Source organism: Trachemys scripta, chromosome 1, assembly GCF_013100865.1.
Source record: "Trachemys scripta elegans isolate TJP31775 chromosome 1, CAS_Tse_1.0, whole genome shotgun sequence".
Lineage (NCBI taxonomy): Eukaryota > Metazoa > Chordata > Testudines > Emydidae > Trachemys > Trachemys scripta.
In genome coordinates this window covers 136,430,302-136,446,035 of record NC_048298.1, presented here as the reverse complement: position 1 = coordinate 136,446,035, position 15,734 = coordinate 136,430,302, and the positions used below count along the sequence as shown (strand labels likewise).

The 15,734-nt window shown below is 39.9% G+C and overlaps 1 long non-coding RNA gene across 1 annotated transcript; it reads left to right on the top strand.

The window, feature by feature from the left end:
• The first annotated feature begins 7,776 nt into the window (after nt 1-7,776).
• LOC117870941 lies at nt 7,777-9,203 on the top strand. Its single transcript, XR_004644075.1, has 4 exons — nt 7,777-7,876; nt 8,151-8,302; nt 8,684-8,790; nt 8,889-9,203. It is a non-coding gene; the product is annotated as an uncharacterized LOC117870941 (long non-coding RNA).
• Nucleotides 9,204-15,734: the final 6,531 nt, after the last annotated feature.

Sequence of the window (15,734 nt, the reverse complement as noted above, 5' to 3'; positions counted from 1 at the left end):
AGACAGCATTATTTTAGTTACTAAAGTCAGCAGATATGACTCAGCCTGTACATGCAAAATTCTCTCTTTAGGGAGAAAGTGTCATTGTTACACTGCAATTTGTCAGAATAGAGCTACACTCAAAGTTCTTCAGAATATGGTACCTTAACTTTGCATTTATATATTTTTCATCATTTTTAAAACAAAGTTTTGCCTTTGTTTACAATTTCTTCTTGTCCTAATGTTTTTGTAAAATTTCCATCTTTTGATTTGTAATTTTGTAAATTGTGTTGTTTTTACTTAAGTTATTGAAATTCATGGACAACTTTAATTTCAGTTCAGTTAATTATTTTCTCTTGGAACATTAAACAGAGGTCAGACATTTTAAAAGGTGATAAGAAACGCATCTCTCTGATGCCTGGCTTCTCTCAACCAACCTATTGTGGTATGAAATAGGTCTTGATATTATTTGTCTGCTCCGATGATCAATAAGTAGAGTCTGATTCTTGATGTAACTGGAGCTACACCAACATGAAACAGGTGTAACAAAGGGGAGAATCAGGCCCACAGATATGTTGTCAGCCACTTCCATCCACTAAATCAGAGTGTAAACATTATATCCTGTAGTCCACCAGAAATGAGTGAGCAGGAAACAAACTACACTGAACTGAAATTTCACACTCCTACTCAACAGAAAATGGGGCAAAGAGCTGAGAAGACCAAGAACAAAGGTACTGTACATAACAAGCTGCTAACTCTGTACATGCTGTTATTTTACTGTCCAGAGTCAAACCTCTTGGTCCAATAACTTTCCTTAACTTAACCCTGACATTACAACAAAAAACTCAATAATAATTAGGGATTTCAACTATCTCCATATTGACTGGGTACATAAGAATGGCCATACTGGGTCAGACCAAAGGTCCATCTAGCCCAGTATCCTGTCTACCAACAGTGGCCAATACCAGGTGCCCCAGAGGGAGTGAACCTAACAGGTAATGATCAAGTGATCTCTCTCCTGCCATCCATCTCCACCCTCTGACAAACAGAGGCTAGGGATACCATTCCTTACCCATCTTGGCTAATAGCCATTAATGGACTCAATCTTTATGAATTTATCCAGTTCTCTTTTTAAACCCTGTTATAGTCCTGGCCTTCATAACCTCCTCAGGCAAGGAGTTCCATAAGTTGACTGTGCACTGTGTGAAGAAGAACTTCCTTTTATTTGTTTTAAACCTGCTGCCCATTAATTTCATTTGGTGGCCCCTAGTTCTTATATTAAGGCAACAAATAAATAACTTTTCCTTATTTACTTTCTCCACATCACTCATGATTTTATATACCTCTATCATATCCTCCTCTTTTCCAAGCTGAAAAATCCTAGCCTCTTTAATCTCTCCTCATATGGGACCCGTTCCAAACCCCTAATCATTTTAGTTGCCCTTTTCTGAACCTTTGCTAGTGCCAGTATATCTTTTTTGAGATGAGGAGACCACAACTGTACGCAGTATTCAAGATGTGGGCATACCATGGATTTATATAAGGGCAATAATATATTCTCAGTCTTATTCTCTATCCCCTTTTTAATGATTCCTAACATCCTGTTTGCTTTTTTGACCGCCGCTGCACACTGGGGTTATTTTTTCCAGTGTCCATTATTTTACATTTATCCACATTAAATTTCATTTGCCATTTTATTGCCCAATCACTTAGTTTTGTGAGATCTTTTTGAAGTTCTTCACAGTCTGCTTTGGTCTTAACTATCTTGACCAGTTTAGTATCATCTACAAACTCACTTTTTACCCCTTTATCCAGATCATTTATAAATAAGTTGAATCGGATTGGTCCTAGGACTGACCCTTGGGGAACACCAATAGTTACCCTTCTCCATTCTGAGAATTTACCATTTATTCCTACCCTTTGTTCCCTATCTTTTAACCAGTTCTCAATCCATGAAAGGATCTTCCCTCTTATCCCATGACAACTTAATTTACGTACTTTGGTGAGGGACCTTGTCAAAGTACACTATGTCCCCTGGATCCCCCTTGTCCACATGTTTGTTGACCCCTTCAAAGAACTCTAATAGATTAGTAAGACATGATTTCCCTTTACAGAAACTATGTTGATTTTTGCCCAACAATTTATGTTCCTCTATGTGTCTGACAATTTTATTCTTTATTATTGTTTCAACTAATTTGCCCGGTATTGACGTTAGAATTTCCAGTCTGTAATTGCGGGGATCACCTCTAGAGCCCTTTTTAAATATTGGCGTTACATTAGCTATCTTCCAGTCATTGGGTACAGAAGCTGATTTAAAGGACAGGTTACAAACCATAGTTAATAGTTCTGCAACTTCACATTTGAGTTCTTTCAGAACTCTTGGGTGAATGCCATCTGGTCCCAGTGACTTGTTACTGTTAAGTTTATCTATTAATTCCAAAACCTCCTCTAGTGACACCTCAATCTGTGACAATTCCTCAGATTTGTCACCTACAAAAGCCAGCTCAGGTCTGGGAATCTTCCTAACATCCTCAGCCGTGAAGACTGAAGCAAAGAATTTGTTTAGTTTCTCCACAATGAGTTTATCGTCTTTAAGTGCTCCTTCTGTATCTCGATCATCCAGGGGCCCCACTGGTTGTTTATCAGGCTTCCTGCTTCTGATGTACTTAAAAAACATTTTATTACATTTCGAGTTTTTGGCTAGCCATTCTTCAAACTCCTCTTTGGCTTTTCTTATTACATTTTTACACTTAATTTGGCAGTGTTTATGTTCCTTTCTATTTACCTCACTAGGATTTGACTTCCACTTTTTAAAAGATGCCTTTTTATCTCTCACTGCTTCTCTTACATGGTTGTTAAGCCACAGTGGCTCTTTTTTAGTTCTTTTACTGTGTTTTTTAATTTGGGGTATACATTTAAGTTGTGCCTCTATTATGATATCTTTGATATCTATTATTGAGTTCTTAATTTTGATAGCCTCTCTAATCTCCCTTAGCATTTCATCGTCACTATCACTGTCCTGGTCAGGTGGTCAATAATAGATCCCTAATGTTATATTCTTATTAGAGCATGAAATTACTATCCACAGCGATTCTATGGAACATGTGGATTCACTTAAGATTTTTACTTCATTAGATTCTACATTTTCTTTCACGTATAGTGCCACCCTCCCCCACCCCCCACACGACCTGTTCTGTCCTTCCAATATATTTTGTACCCCAGAATGATTGTGTCCCATTGATTGTTCTCAGTCCACCAGGTTTCTGTGATGCCTATTATATCAATATCCTCCTTTAACACGAGGCATTCTAGTTCACCCATCTTATTATTTAGACTTCTAGCACATACATATCACCACAGGACGGGTTGCAGAGATAAAGTTTCTTGACACCTTAAATGACTGCTTCTTGGAGCAGCTAGTCCTGGAGCCCACAAGAGGAGAGATAATTCTTGATTTAGTCGTAAGTGGAGCACAGTATCTGGTCCAAGAGGTGAATATAGCTGGACCACTTGGTATTAGTGACCATAATATAATTAAATTTAACATCCCTGTGGTGGGGAAAACACCACAGTGGCCCAACACTGTGGCATTTAATTTCAGAACGGGGAACTACACAAAAATGATGAAGTTAGTTAAACAGAAATTAAAAGGTACAGTGCAAAAAGTGAAATCCCTGCAAGCTGCATGGAAGCCTTTTAGACACTATAATAGAGGCTCAACTAAAAAGTATATACCCCAAATAAAAAAAATAATAGAGAACCAAAAAAGAGCCACCGTGGCTAAATAACAAAGTAGGAGAAGCAGTGAGAGGCAAAAAGGCATCCTTTAAAAAGTGGAAGTTAAATACTAGTGAGGAAAATAGGAAGGAGCATAACCTCTGCAAATGAAGTGTAAAAATATAATTAGGAAGGCCAAAAAAGAATTTGAAGAACAGCTAGCCAAAGACTCAAAAAGTTATAGCAAAAAAAAATTTAAGTACATCAGAAGCAGGAAGCCTGCTAAACAATCAGTGGGGCCACTGAACAATCAAGATGCTAAAGGAGCACTCAAGGACGATAAGGTGATTGCGGAGAAATGAATTCTTTGCATCGGTCTTCATGGTTGAGGATTTGAGGGAGATTCCCAAACCTGAGCCATTCTTTTTAGGTAACAAATCTGAGGAACTGTCCCAGATTGAGGTGTCATTAGAGGAGGTTTTGGAACAAATTGATTAAACTAAACAGCAGTAAGTGACCAGGACCAGATGGCATTCACCCAAGAGTTCTGAAGGAACTCAACTGTGAAATTGCACGACTACTAACTGTAGTCTGTAACCTATCATTTAAATCAGCTTCTGTTCCAAATGACTGGAGGATAGCTAATGTGATGCCAATTTTTAAAAAGGGCTCCAGAGGTGACCCCGGCAATTAAAGGCCAGTAAGCCTGACTTCAGTACCGGGCAAACTGGTTGAAACTATAATAAAGAATAGAATTGTCAGACACATAAATGAATATCATTTGTTGGGGAAGAGACAACATGGTTTTTGTAACCTCACCAATCTACTAGAATTCTTTGAGGGGGTCAACAAGCATGTGGACAAGGGGGATCCAGTGGATATAGTGTACTTAGATTTTCAGAAAGTCTTTGACAAGGTCCCTTACCAATGGCTCTTAAGCAAAGTCAGCAATCATGGGATAGAGTGCAGACTGCAAAGAGCTACAGAACTGGATGAGTGGACAACAAAATGGCAGGTGAAATTCAATGTTGATAAATGCAAAGTAATGCACATTGGAAAACGTAATCCCAACATATAAAATGATGGGGTCTACATTAGCTTTTATCACTCAAGAAAGAGATCTTGGAGTCATTGTGAATAGTCCTCTGAAAACATCCACTCAATGTGCAGTGGCAGTCAAAAAAGCAAACAGAATGTTGGGAATCATTAAGAAAGGGATAGATAATAAGACAGAAAATATCCCATATTGCCTCCAAAGAAATCCATGGTACACTCACATCTTGAATACTGCGTGCAGATGTGGTCACCACATCTCAAAAAATGATATACTGGAATTGGAAAAGGTTCAGAAAAGGGCAACAAAAATGATTAGTAGTATGGAATGGCTGCCATATTAGGAGAGATTAATGAGACTGGGACTTTTCAGCTTGGAAAAAAAGACAACTAAGGGGATATGACAGAGGTCTATAAAGTCAGGACTGGTGTGGAGAAAATAAATAAGGAAGTGTTATTTACTCCTTCTCATAACACAAGGACTAGTGTCACCAAATTAAATTAATAGGCAGCTGGTTTAAAACAAACAAAAGGAAGTATTTTTTCACACAACACACAGTCAACCTGTGGAACTCCTTTTCAGAGGATGTTGTGAAGGCCAAGACTATAACAGGGTTCAAAAAAGAACTAGATAAATTCATGGAGTATAGGTCCATCAATGGCTATTAGCCAGGATGGACAGGGATGGTGTCCCTAGCCTCTGTTTGCCAGAAGCTGGGAATGAGCGACAGGGGTTGGATCACTTGATGATTCCCTGTTCTGTTCATTCCTTCTGGGGCACATGGCATTGGCCACTGTCAGAAGACAGGATACTGGGCTAGATGGACCTCTGGCCTGACCCAGTATGGTCGTTCTTATGTTCTTGATATTACATGTCAGCATTCAGAAAGTTTGATGTATTTTCCTCTGATGTACCTGCCAATGGCATGTTACTGGAAGCTGATCATAGGCCAGCATGCAAAATGCATGAACTAGTCATGCATAGGAGGGAGAGGTCACAGACTCGGAAGCTAACAAAGATGTCTGTCTGCTCTAGTCATGCTCATTGGCTGCCTGGCTAAGTATCCCACCAGTCAGCTATTACTGGTCTGGATTAATTTGTTTTCTTTCTTTTCTCTGTAAAAGCCCTCATGTTACTGGTCCAACCACCAACTGTCTGTGGTCAGGAAAAAGCTTCCACAGTGGGCAGGCTATTCTATAACTATCCATTATGTTAAATTCTCCTCTGAAGTAATCTGTTATTGATCACCATCGGAGACAGTGTTCACTTTGCCTGTCTTGATCCCTTCTCCTTTCTGTTAGATTCTCCCTCTTCATAACCACAGTGGAGGCTCATTGCATTGCCTCTTGGGATCTTGTGCCTGCCTTTGCTGGTAACTCTGGGAATATTGAGTGCTTGGGTGCGATACAGTAAATTGCAGCAGTGTACACAAGGGGTTCCACAGTTGTGCATACTTTTATCTGTGTAACTTTGGAAATATACAGTAAAAACTGTGAGAGAAATTAGGATCTTCATCTTTTTTCCCCAACCAGTTTTTTTCACTCTTTTCTATCCTCTTTTTTACTTCTGCCTCCCCACCACCCAATCAGGGAAATTAAATGTAAAAATTATGTTAATATAATGTTAAAGTTAAAAGTTTAATTACTGAAAAGTTACAGCAGGGAAAAGTTCACTCATTGCACATACTGTATAGGGCACAACACTATGGTGAGTTTGGGTTACTTTGCATCAAACAAGTGCAAATCAACCCCAAACCCAATAGATACAGATCCTGGCAGATTCCCTTGCATAATTGGATTCCCAGGTGGTGGTGTAGAAATTCTAGTGGCTCCTATTCCATTCACATCCTGGCTCCAGTAGTGTGGGCATAGCTGGGACATCTCTATAACCCAATGGCAGATGGCAAAAATTAGAGGCAGCCTGCTCTTATTTATGTTGGGGACCAGCCCTGTGCCCTGACAGCCCCATGACCAGAGAAGTAAAAAAAGTTTTTAAACCATCTTTACAGAATCTGTGCTGAGAGGTCTTCAGGTACAGTTCAGGAATTTGGTCATTGAATATTTGGATTACGAGTCATGCAGATAGATTTTTATCTTATTAAAAAGTAGTTGCAACGTCAGTGAATCAGCAGAAGTAGGTGAATCTTAACTTCCTTGTTTCCAAAATTTTGAGGGGCAGATCTTCAGGTGGTGTAAAATGTAATAGCTCCAAGGTATTTAAATTTCTAACTTTAACCATTAACATTAAATTAATATAAGCCTTTGCATTTCATAAAAGCTTTTATTTTTCCCAAGCAAATTTAATATAAGCAGGTATAATTGAAATATATAGGAAGGCTGTAATAGAGGAATAAATGTGCTTTTCCTGTTCTTTATTAAATAAAATTATGCATATTTCTATCTTCTTAACCGTGCAGAAATCTCTCATGGTACTGTAGCAGCTGGGGCCTCTCTTGCTCTGGATTTTTTTTGTTCACCTTTGATTCATTTCACTACAATCTCAGCATAACAGGAGAAATTGCATGGTTACTGCATATTCGAGTAATTTCAATGGGATTTCTATTTTACCAAAAGAACAAAAAATAATGGAAGAATTTCAGACCTTGTCTGAAGACACATCTAAATTCCAGTTGTGTATTCCAAACAGCTGTGAAACTTGAACTGTCCTTTCTGAATAACCACCCTCCCCAGAAATATTGGTGTAAAATATCTGTTTGACCTTATCAGATGATCATTAAAATGTCAGCAAACTCACTCCTGCTGTAGAATTGAGGGGGGAATGTTATGGCTCTCATAGCTCTGGGAATAACTGACAATTCATTCACCCAAATGAGGTGTAGTGAAAGGAGAAGGTAAAAAGGATCAACTCAATATCTCCAGTGAAAGAAAAATAATTGCATACTGTCAATGCCTGTTATTTTGGGGCTGTTAGTTAAGCCTGATGGAGCCTAGATACAGTGAATTCCACTGTGACACTGGATTCCTTGAATGTCTTTTTTGTTTATTGCCTGCCTTTCCTTTCTGTTAGATTTTCCTTCTCCATCTTCCCCATGGCGATATGTTGCAGTGATTCTGGGGATCCTCTGTGTAGTATTGTTGGGAGCTGTGGGGTTCCAGAGTGTCAAACGTAAGTATTTTCAGGAAAGGCAAAGAAAAGATTCCAGAGTCTCAGTAATTTCAGCAAAGAGGTCAGTGTTACTGACAAATTTCAGGTGACTTGAGTGATCTCCGATCAGCTCAATTTCTTTTTCTACCAATACCACTTTTATGAAAGTCTTCCCCAGGCAAATATCTTGCAGGTTTCAGGGTGGCTTGGATGTGGTCTAAAGCCACTATCAAATGGCATGATCATGAGCAATACATTAATAAAATCAATCTATAAAATGTATTTCCTGTTGAAGGAGACAACTGCAGCCTTTGCCCAGAAAACTGGATACAGCATGAGGAGGACTGTTACCATTTTTCTACTGAATGGAGAACTTGGCAAGAGAGTAAAGATTATTGCTCTTCTCAGGGCTCCAGACTTTTGAAGATACACAGCAAGAAAAAACAGGTAGAATTCAATTGTGGGGACTTTTCAGACTACAAACAGCAGATTAGTCAGAGACCAGGAGAACAATATTTGATTTCATGTCTGTAGTGTTGCATGGAAGAACCTGGTTTGACTCCATTCTAACATCTCAATTTCCAGGTTGCGCGGGTCTGGGAACACTGCAATTACAGTTCAGCTGATGCTTAGAAAAGCAGGTCCTCACATATTTCTGTCTGCAATGACTGTCATCAAGTATAAAGAGGCACTGTTTGCACCCTCCCCCTCTTCCCCCCCCCCCCCCGAGAGGCCCACTTACTCAGAAAGAGCAGACGATAAAATGATAGAGTAAAAGGTCCAAATACTGATATGAGACTAAGACAATTTTTGATTGTACCCATACAGGATTTCATAAAGCCTCTAGCATTTTCTTATCACTGGATCGGATTATTCCGTAATGGGATCAACGAATCCTGGGTTTGGAAGGATGGCACATCTCTAACCCTTAACCTGTAAGTCACTGGCATGCACAGTTAGGGGCATTAATAACAACTTCTGACTTTGCCATGTGACTTACATAGTCAACAGTACATGTATGTTTCATTTTCAGGTTTGCAGAACATCCAGATTTTAATAGCGGTGACTGTGCTGCTTTCAGAATTGGAGAAGCCCACTCCTATGGCTGTGAACAATCAAAACCCTATATCTGTGAGCAGAGGGCTGCTTAGATGAAGCCTGTTATAGCAGCATAAGAAAGACTGGAGAAAGACACTGAGGCTTCTTCAGTGGCCTTCAGTGCCTCACTGAGGCACAAAAATTCATGGAGCTCCTGGTAACTGGAGCTTTTATGCTGCCCTTTAACAAGGTGTGGCATGTGCTCCCCTCCTTGGCTGACCATGGACCTGTTTCCTCCCCACCCCTTTTGAGGTGATTAGTGCAGCTAGCTGCTTGCAAGGAAGAGCAAGAACTACAATGGCCATTCCTTGCATGCACCCTTCCCTGCCTTCATGCTCATGCAGAAACTGATAAAAAATATTGTCCATAATAAATCATCTCCATTTTCTAACAGATTTTCTTCCCAGCTGAAAATTCCCAGCTGAAAATTAGTAATTGTATATATATGGTTCTTGTTACCTAGAGATGTGCATAGAAGTCACCATTTTGTGGGCCGGTCTTACTAGTCCTGATTAAACTGATCATATTTTTGTTGTTTAAAAAAGTGTCCTAGTTTTCTATTATAATGCTGTCATAAAGTGGGACACGGCGTGGGGAGGAGCATATATAAGACAGTCTGAGGGGGGAAAAAAAAGAGGATGAAATTAGTTATCTTCCTCCAGCAAACTAAATCCAACTAGTTGCAAGATTCCATAACTTCCTCTGGAGATAAGCAGAGATAAGCTTGATATGAACTTTGAACTACTTTTTATTTTTATATTTAAGGAAAAACTTCAGTGATTGGTTATAACAACTTAGGGCCACATAATCTCTTCTGTGCTAGAGAAGTGCAAAAAGAGTCTAAAATTTACTACAAAATTGAGCTTTGTAAGTTAATAAATATACATAGCAGAATCTACAGTAAAGGGTCACGATGTACAGAAATACATAGCAATTTCTTCAAGATCTTTGTGTCACTGTTCAGAGCAACTGGACCTGTATACCTCCTCTATGGTTCAGCAAGGGCACCCACTCTAAGCTCCTGGCTCCTCAGCCATCACCTCTCTTGGATGGAGATGTGCATCTTTCTCCCTCCTGACTGGAATATTTCTGGATTGCACAGTTCTGTGCATATACTGCGACCTCCCCAGCAAAGTCAGACTGCCTAAGCCAGCCTGCTTTACTTTTATCCTCAGAGACAGTAAACAGTCTAATTGCCCACAGTTAAGTTACCACACAGCTCTTTCTAAGCAAACACATTCTTAAGGTGAAAGCATTTCAGAGAAAACATTAAAAACAATAAAAGAACCTATATGCTTGCTAATAAGCTTACCAGCTATTACCCCCAACTCCAACAAGGGCTCTGGCCAGTGAACAGTTCTTTAAACACTACACAGAGGTTTCTCCTGTGGTCACAAGGTCATCACAATTTTTGCTCAGAACTAGCCCACCCAGTCTTATGGGGCCTCAGTAGGCCAAAGTCCTTCCAGCCTTTACCTAAGGATTGGGGCATCCCTTGAACTGAATTCCCTGTCTGCTTCCTAGAGTGAAAGAAAACTTTAAGTCAGTTTAAAGTGAGACTATTTATTTAAAAGTCCTTTCTTTGTCGATTGGTCCCCGGAAATAGTTTGAATCAGTATTTGCTAGACTATCCAGGTGGTGGTATCTCTCTGGAGGTGCTACAACCTCGGTAAATCTGTTTAATTATCTCCCACTGTTCTTAGTTCCCGGAAGCTGTGGTCCCACTCCTCCATGGAATTACATACAATCCCTCATCCACAATGGCAAACTTAGTTCAATAAGGTTTGTCCAGGATATTGTTATCTCTCTCACACTTTGCATTCAAAGATGCATTTGAAAATGTCTGCTGAATCCTTATCTACCCACAGAAACATTCTTATTTTCCTAGACTAAGGTGCAGTTTTTTGCCTATAACAAATTACTACTATCACATAAAACTCTTAATTGGAAGGTCCTGATATGTTCCATCTTCTGCAATGACTCTTTCAGAGCCTGATCCAAACCCCATTGAAGTCAATGGGAGTCATGGATCAGACCCTCAAACAGCACAATCATTAAAAATAGAGGTGGATGAAATTTTTAAAGATTCACAACTTTCTTTTTTTCCCCTTGTCCTTGCAAATGTCAATGAAAAAACAAGTTAGATTTTTTGACATTCTCAAGAAAAATTTATCCTATTTTTTCAACCAGCTCTATAGCTGATTGAAACATTTTGAAATTGAAAATGTTGATGTTTTTGTAAAAAATTCATATTTTAATTAAAAATTTGGATATTTTTTTTGTGAAAATGTTGACCTATGTTATAATTACGTCTAACTTAATTTTGTCATTTACTTCAGTCCATTAATGTAGCTTGGCTGTCAGATCCCAAGGGGAAATTCCAGGACTGGTAGTTAAAAAAAAGGCAAATTTGTACTTGTAGATAGAGCAAATTTGCTCGGAAATCACACAAACACAATAAATATGAGACTCCACAATGACATTGGTGCTATCATTTCTAAGAGCAAAACAGCATTTGAATTAAGTGTATTTATCATTTGCACCAGCAGTCTCTGTGTTTTTTCATCCTAGCCTGAAATGCCAAAATAATACAAGAGACAGATAGTTCCTGGAGTGTTTCCAGCCCAACCAGAAGCAGAAAGCACTGGAAAACTAATGTTGAAAGCCCGCTTTCTCACAAGATTTGCAGACATGAAAAGTTCAACTTTTTCCTGCTTATCCAAACTAAGCCTTCAATCCTTTTCTCATATATCACTAACTATAAGCAGTAACATAAACATCAGCCAAAATAATCTATATATATTGTAATGGATTCAGTTCTCTCCCAAGCTGGTAATAAGCAGATACATTTTACTCAGAGCTGGTTGGAGAAACTTTCACAAAACCATATTCTGTTAGAATAGAGACATAAACTAAATGCATATCCCCAATATTTGTTTTTAAGGAAAAAAAAAACAGAAGACCCAAAACATGTCACCATGGCTAAATAGAGTAAAAGAAGCTGTTGGAGACAAAAAGACATTCTTTAAAAACTAGAAATCAAATCTTACTGAGGAAAATTGAAAGGAACATAAACTCTGGCAAGCCAAGTATAAATGTATAATTAGGCAGGCCAAAAAAGAATACTAAACTAGAAGCCTAATTTCAGTACCAGGCAAATTGATTCAAACTATAGTAAAGAACAGAATTATCAGACACATAGATGAACAAGATTTGTTGGGGAAGAGTCAACACGACCTTTGTAGTAAGGGGAAATCATGCCTCACCCATCTATTAGAATTCTTTGAGGGGGTCACCAAACATGTGGACAAGGGTGATCCAGTGAACACAGTGTACTTGGACTTTCAGAAAGCCTTTCACCAAAGGCTCTTAAGCAAAGTAAGGAGTCATGGGCTAAGAGGGAAGGTCCTTTCATAGATCAGTAACTGGTTAAAAGATAGGAAACAAAGGGTAGGGATAAATGGTCAGTTTTCACAGTGGAGAGAGATGAACAGCAGGATTTGTACTGTGACCAGTGCTGTTCACCATATTCATAAATGATCTGGTAAAGGGGGTAAACAGTGAGGTGGCAAAGTTTGCAGATGATACAAAATTACTCAAGATAGTTAAGTCCAGCTGACTGTAAAGAGTCACAAGGGGATTGCATAATACTGGGTCACTGGGCAACAAAATGGCAGAAGAAATTGAAGGTTGATAAATGCAAAGTAATGCACATTGGAAAGCATAATCCCAACTATCCATGCAAAATGATGGGGTATAAATTAGCTGTTACCGCTCCAAAAAAAGATCTTAGAGTCACCATGGCTAGTTCTCTGAAAAAAGTCTGCCCAGTGTTCAACAGCAGTCAAAAAAAGCTAACAGGACATTGTGAAAGGAATAGATAATAAAAAGAACCTATCATAATGCCACTATGTAAATCCATAGTATGCCACTCCTGATGTGGTGTATCAACCCCACACTGGTGAGGTGAGTGTTAAGGAGCTGCTCTGGATGCAGGAAGGCAAGAGTGACCACAAATCCTGCCAAACGTCACCTGAGATAAAGAGAGGTAATGTACCTTGGGTACACTGTGGAGTAGGGACAGTTACGTTCCCTTGTTAACAAGGTTCAAGCCTTAAGCAACTGCCCAGTCCCCCCAACAAGAAACAAGTACAGCAGTTTCCCAGGCTGGTGGTCTATTTTAGGCTTTTTGTGCCATTTTTTGCCACAATAACTGCCCCCCTCTCAGACCTTGTAAAAAAGTACCAGGCTGAGGAAAATGCAATGGTCGGAGGACTGTGAAAGAGCTTTCCAGGCCTTGAAGGACTGACTAAATCGGGGGCCTATTCTCTTCCATCCTGTAGCTTTTATTCTATTTAATGTTAATCATACTTCAGTAGGTTCGGCTCTGGCGGCTACAGTCTCAAGTTCAACAGAGTTATCTCTGTTCGTTCTCCATCTGGAGTTCATAGGAACACATGAAACCATAGGCAAATAACACATACAATTACAAGAGCATCTATCTTTTAGTAGTTTTATTAAAATTACCTACAAAGCTATAAATGTCACAGCATATACAATTCCTAAAGATAAGTATAATGTACCAGTTATACCTAGAGACATTCTCATATCCTCCTAGATGGTGTTAGAGTCTGTTGGCCCTCTTATGGATTGATCATCAATATGGGAGTGGTTCCTGCTGGAGTTTCCCATAGGAAGCTCAGTTTTCCTGCTCTGGGCACCCTTTCTTATACCGTGAGTTTGTCTATACCTACATTCTGCACATGTACATGAAAGTGTCAACCCTCCCTTTCTTGTTGTTCTGTGTCCCCTGGAAACACAAGGGGCCCCGAATTCTATAGGTTGGGTAGATTCTTGTTAATATTGACATACTACCTTTATCTTGCAGTTAAGGCACGTGTTAGAGAAAATATTTCTGGTTACAGCATTTTATAATTTAAATTTAATCTTCCCAACTATACTTTTGCAATATTACCGATTAGTACCTCTTTCCCATAATCTTTCAGGTTATTTCTCAGTCATTGACTTGCACCATTATTTCTTGTCTCCAAGGCCTAAAATAGCTAAGCTAAAGTCTTGCAGGCCTCAGCCCACAGGTTCTTGCATTTCAGCTTGTCTTACTTATGTCTACTACATAGTTCCTCTAAATGCTGATCAACCTTATACTTTGATAATCCTACAAATCAAGTCTGATTAATATACAGTGAATATATGTAATATAACATGTAGATTAATCATAACATCACATGAAAGTGGATACTAAACTAAAATCATTGGCTACAATCCCAATTTTGCAAGGCAGTTCATCCTCCTGATGGATAGCTCCAAAGGTGGGCCTTGGGGCTGTAGTGTCCCAGGCTGTGGATGGCAAGGAACATCCAGTGCTGTACTTGAGCAGGAAGCTGTTCTGCCAGGAAAACGAATACTCTACCATTGAGAATGACGCATTGGCTGTGAAGTGGGCAGTCGAGGCCTTGCATTACTATCTGAAACCTCTTTCAGCTTATCATGGACCACACACACACCCTTCTCTGGTTCAATTCAATAAAAAACACCAATGCCCGGATCATGTGATGGTACCTCTCCCTGCAACCGTATGACTTTCAGGTACTTCACCGGCCAGGGTAGGCACATATCAATGCTAATTTCTTCTCACAAGCATTAGGGGGAGTCTAGAGGATGGACCACTACCAGATCAGAGCCTGAGCGGGAGGGAGAGTGATGGGATGTGCCAACCCCACACTGGTGAGGCGACGGTTAAGTAGCTGCTGGGGATGCAGGAAGCCACGCCCCATTTGCTTCTGCTCCCAGTGATGGGAGCATTCAAAAGGCTGAGTTCAGTCAGGGCTGGCCAAGCAGGAGAGCAGTTGGGTGCAGCAGCCTTCTGCCAAGGGATGTACAAGACAGAAAATGAAGATAGTCCATGCACCAAACAGTACACAATTTAATAAACAGAAGCAGAGAAGTAGGCATTCACTCAGAAGCCCCAAAGAAGGAAGAATTTAAAATATTTTTTAAAGTTTAGTTTGGTTCACTTTTGGAGCTGTCACAGAAGTCAGAGGAGGCGCTTAAATGCAAGAAGGATGGTAGCTTGTTGGACCAGGATGGAGGTGTTCCTTTCATACAACACAGCATGGGGAAAAAAGTCACAGAAACAGAAGTGGGAGAATGAAATGAACATGGCATTGAGATTGGAATTGGTGGCTACATGGGGTGGGAAAGTGATGTAGTAAGAGATGAAATGAAGGAAGTAGGCTGGAGTGAGATTGTGAAAGATCTTGAAGGTGACAAAATGAGGTTTAAACTTCTAGAAGGATGTTTCCGGACCTAAATGTGTAACTAAGGGCTTGGCTACACTTGCAAGTTAGAGTGCATTAAAGCAGCCCAGGGCGCCCTAACTCCTGAGGTGTCCACACTGGCAAGGCATGTAGAGCGCCTGGGCTCTGCAGCTGGAACGCCTCCTGGAAATCCACCTCCATAAAGCTTGCTGCACCGGCATCAGTGTGGATGAGGTGTTGCATTACTGCTCTGTGACTGGCCTCTGAAAATATCCCATAATTCCCTGAAGTCAAGTGGGCAGTCTTCTCATTGTTTTGAAATTGGCTGCAGGCATGTGGATATCCCCTTTCAAAGCTCTGTTTCTGACAGATGGCATGCTTAGCTGCTCCGGGACAAAACAAACCATTAGTGTGGAATGCTGCTGTTGTGAGTGTGTGTGAGAGAGGGCTGCAGGGGGGGGGAGGGCCTGCTGCTGTCTGAACTTACAAGACAGCATGCTTAC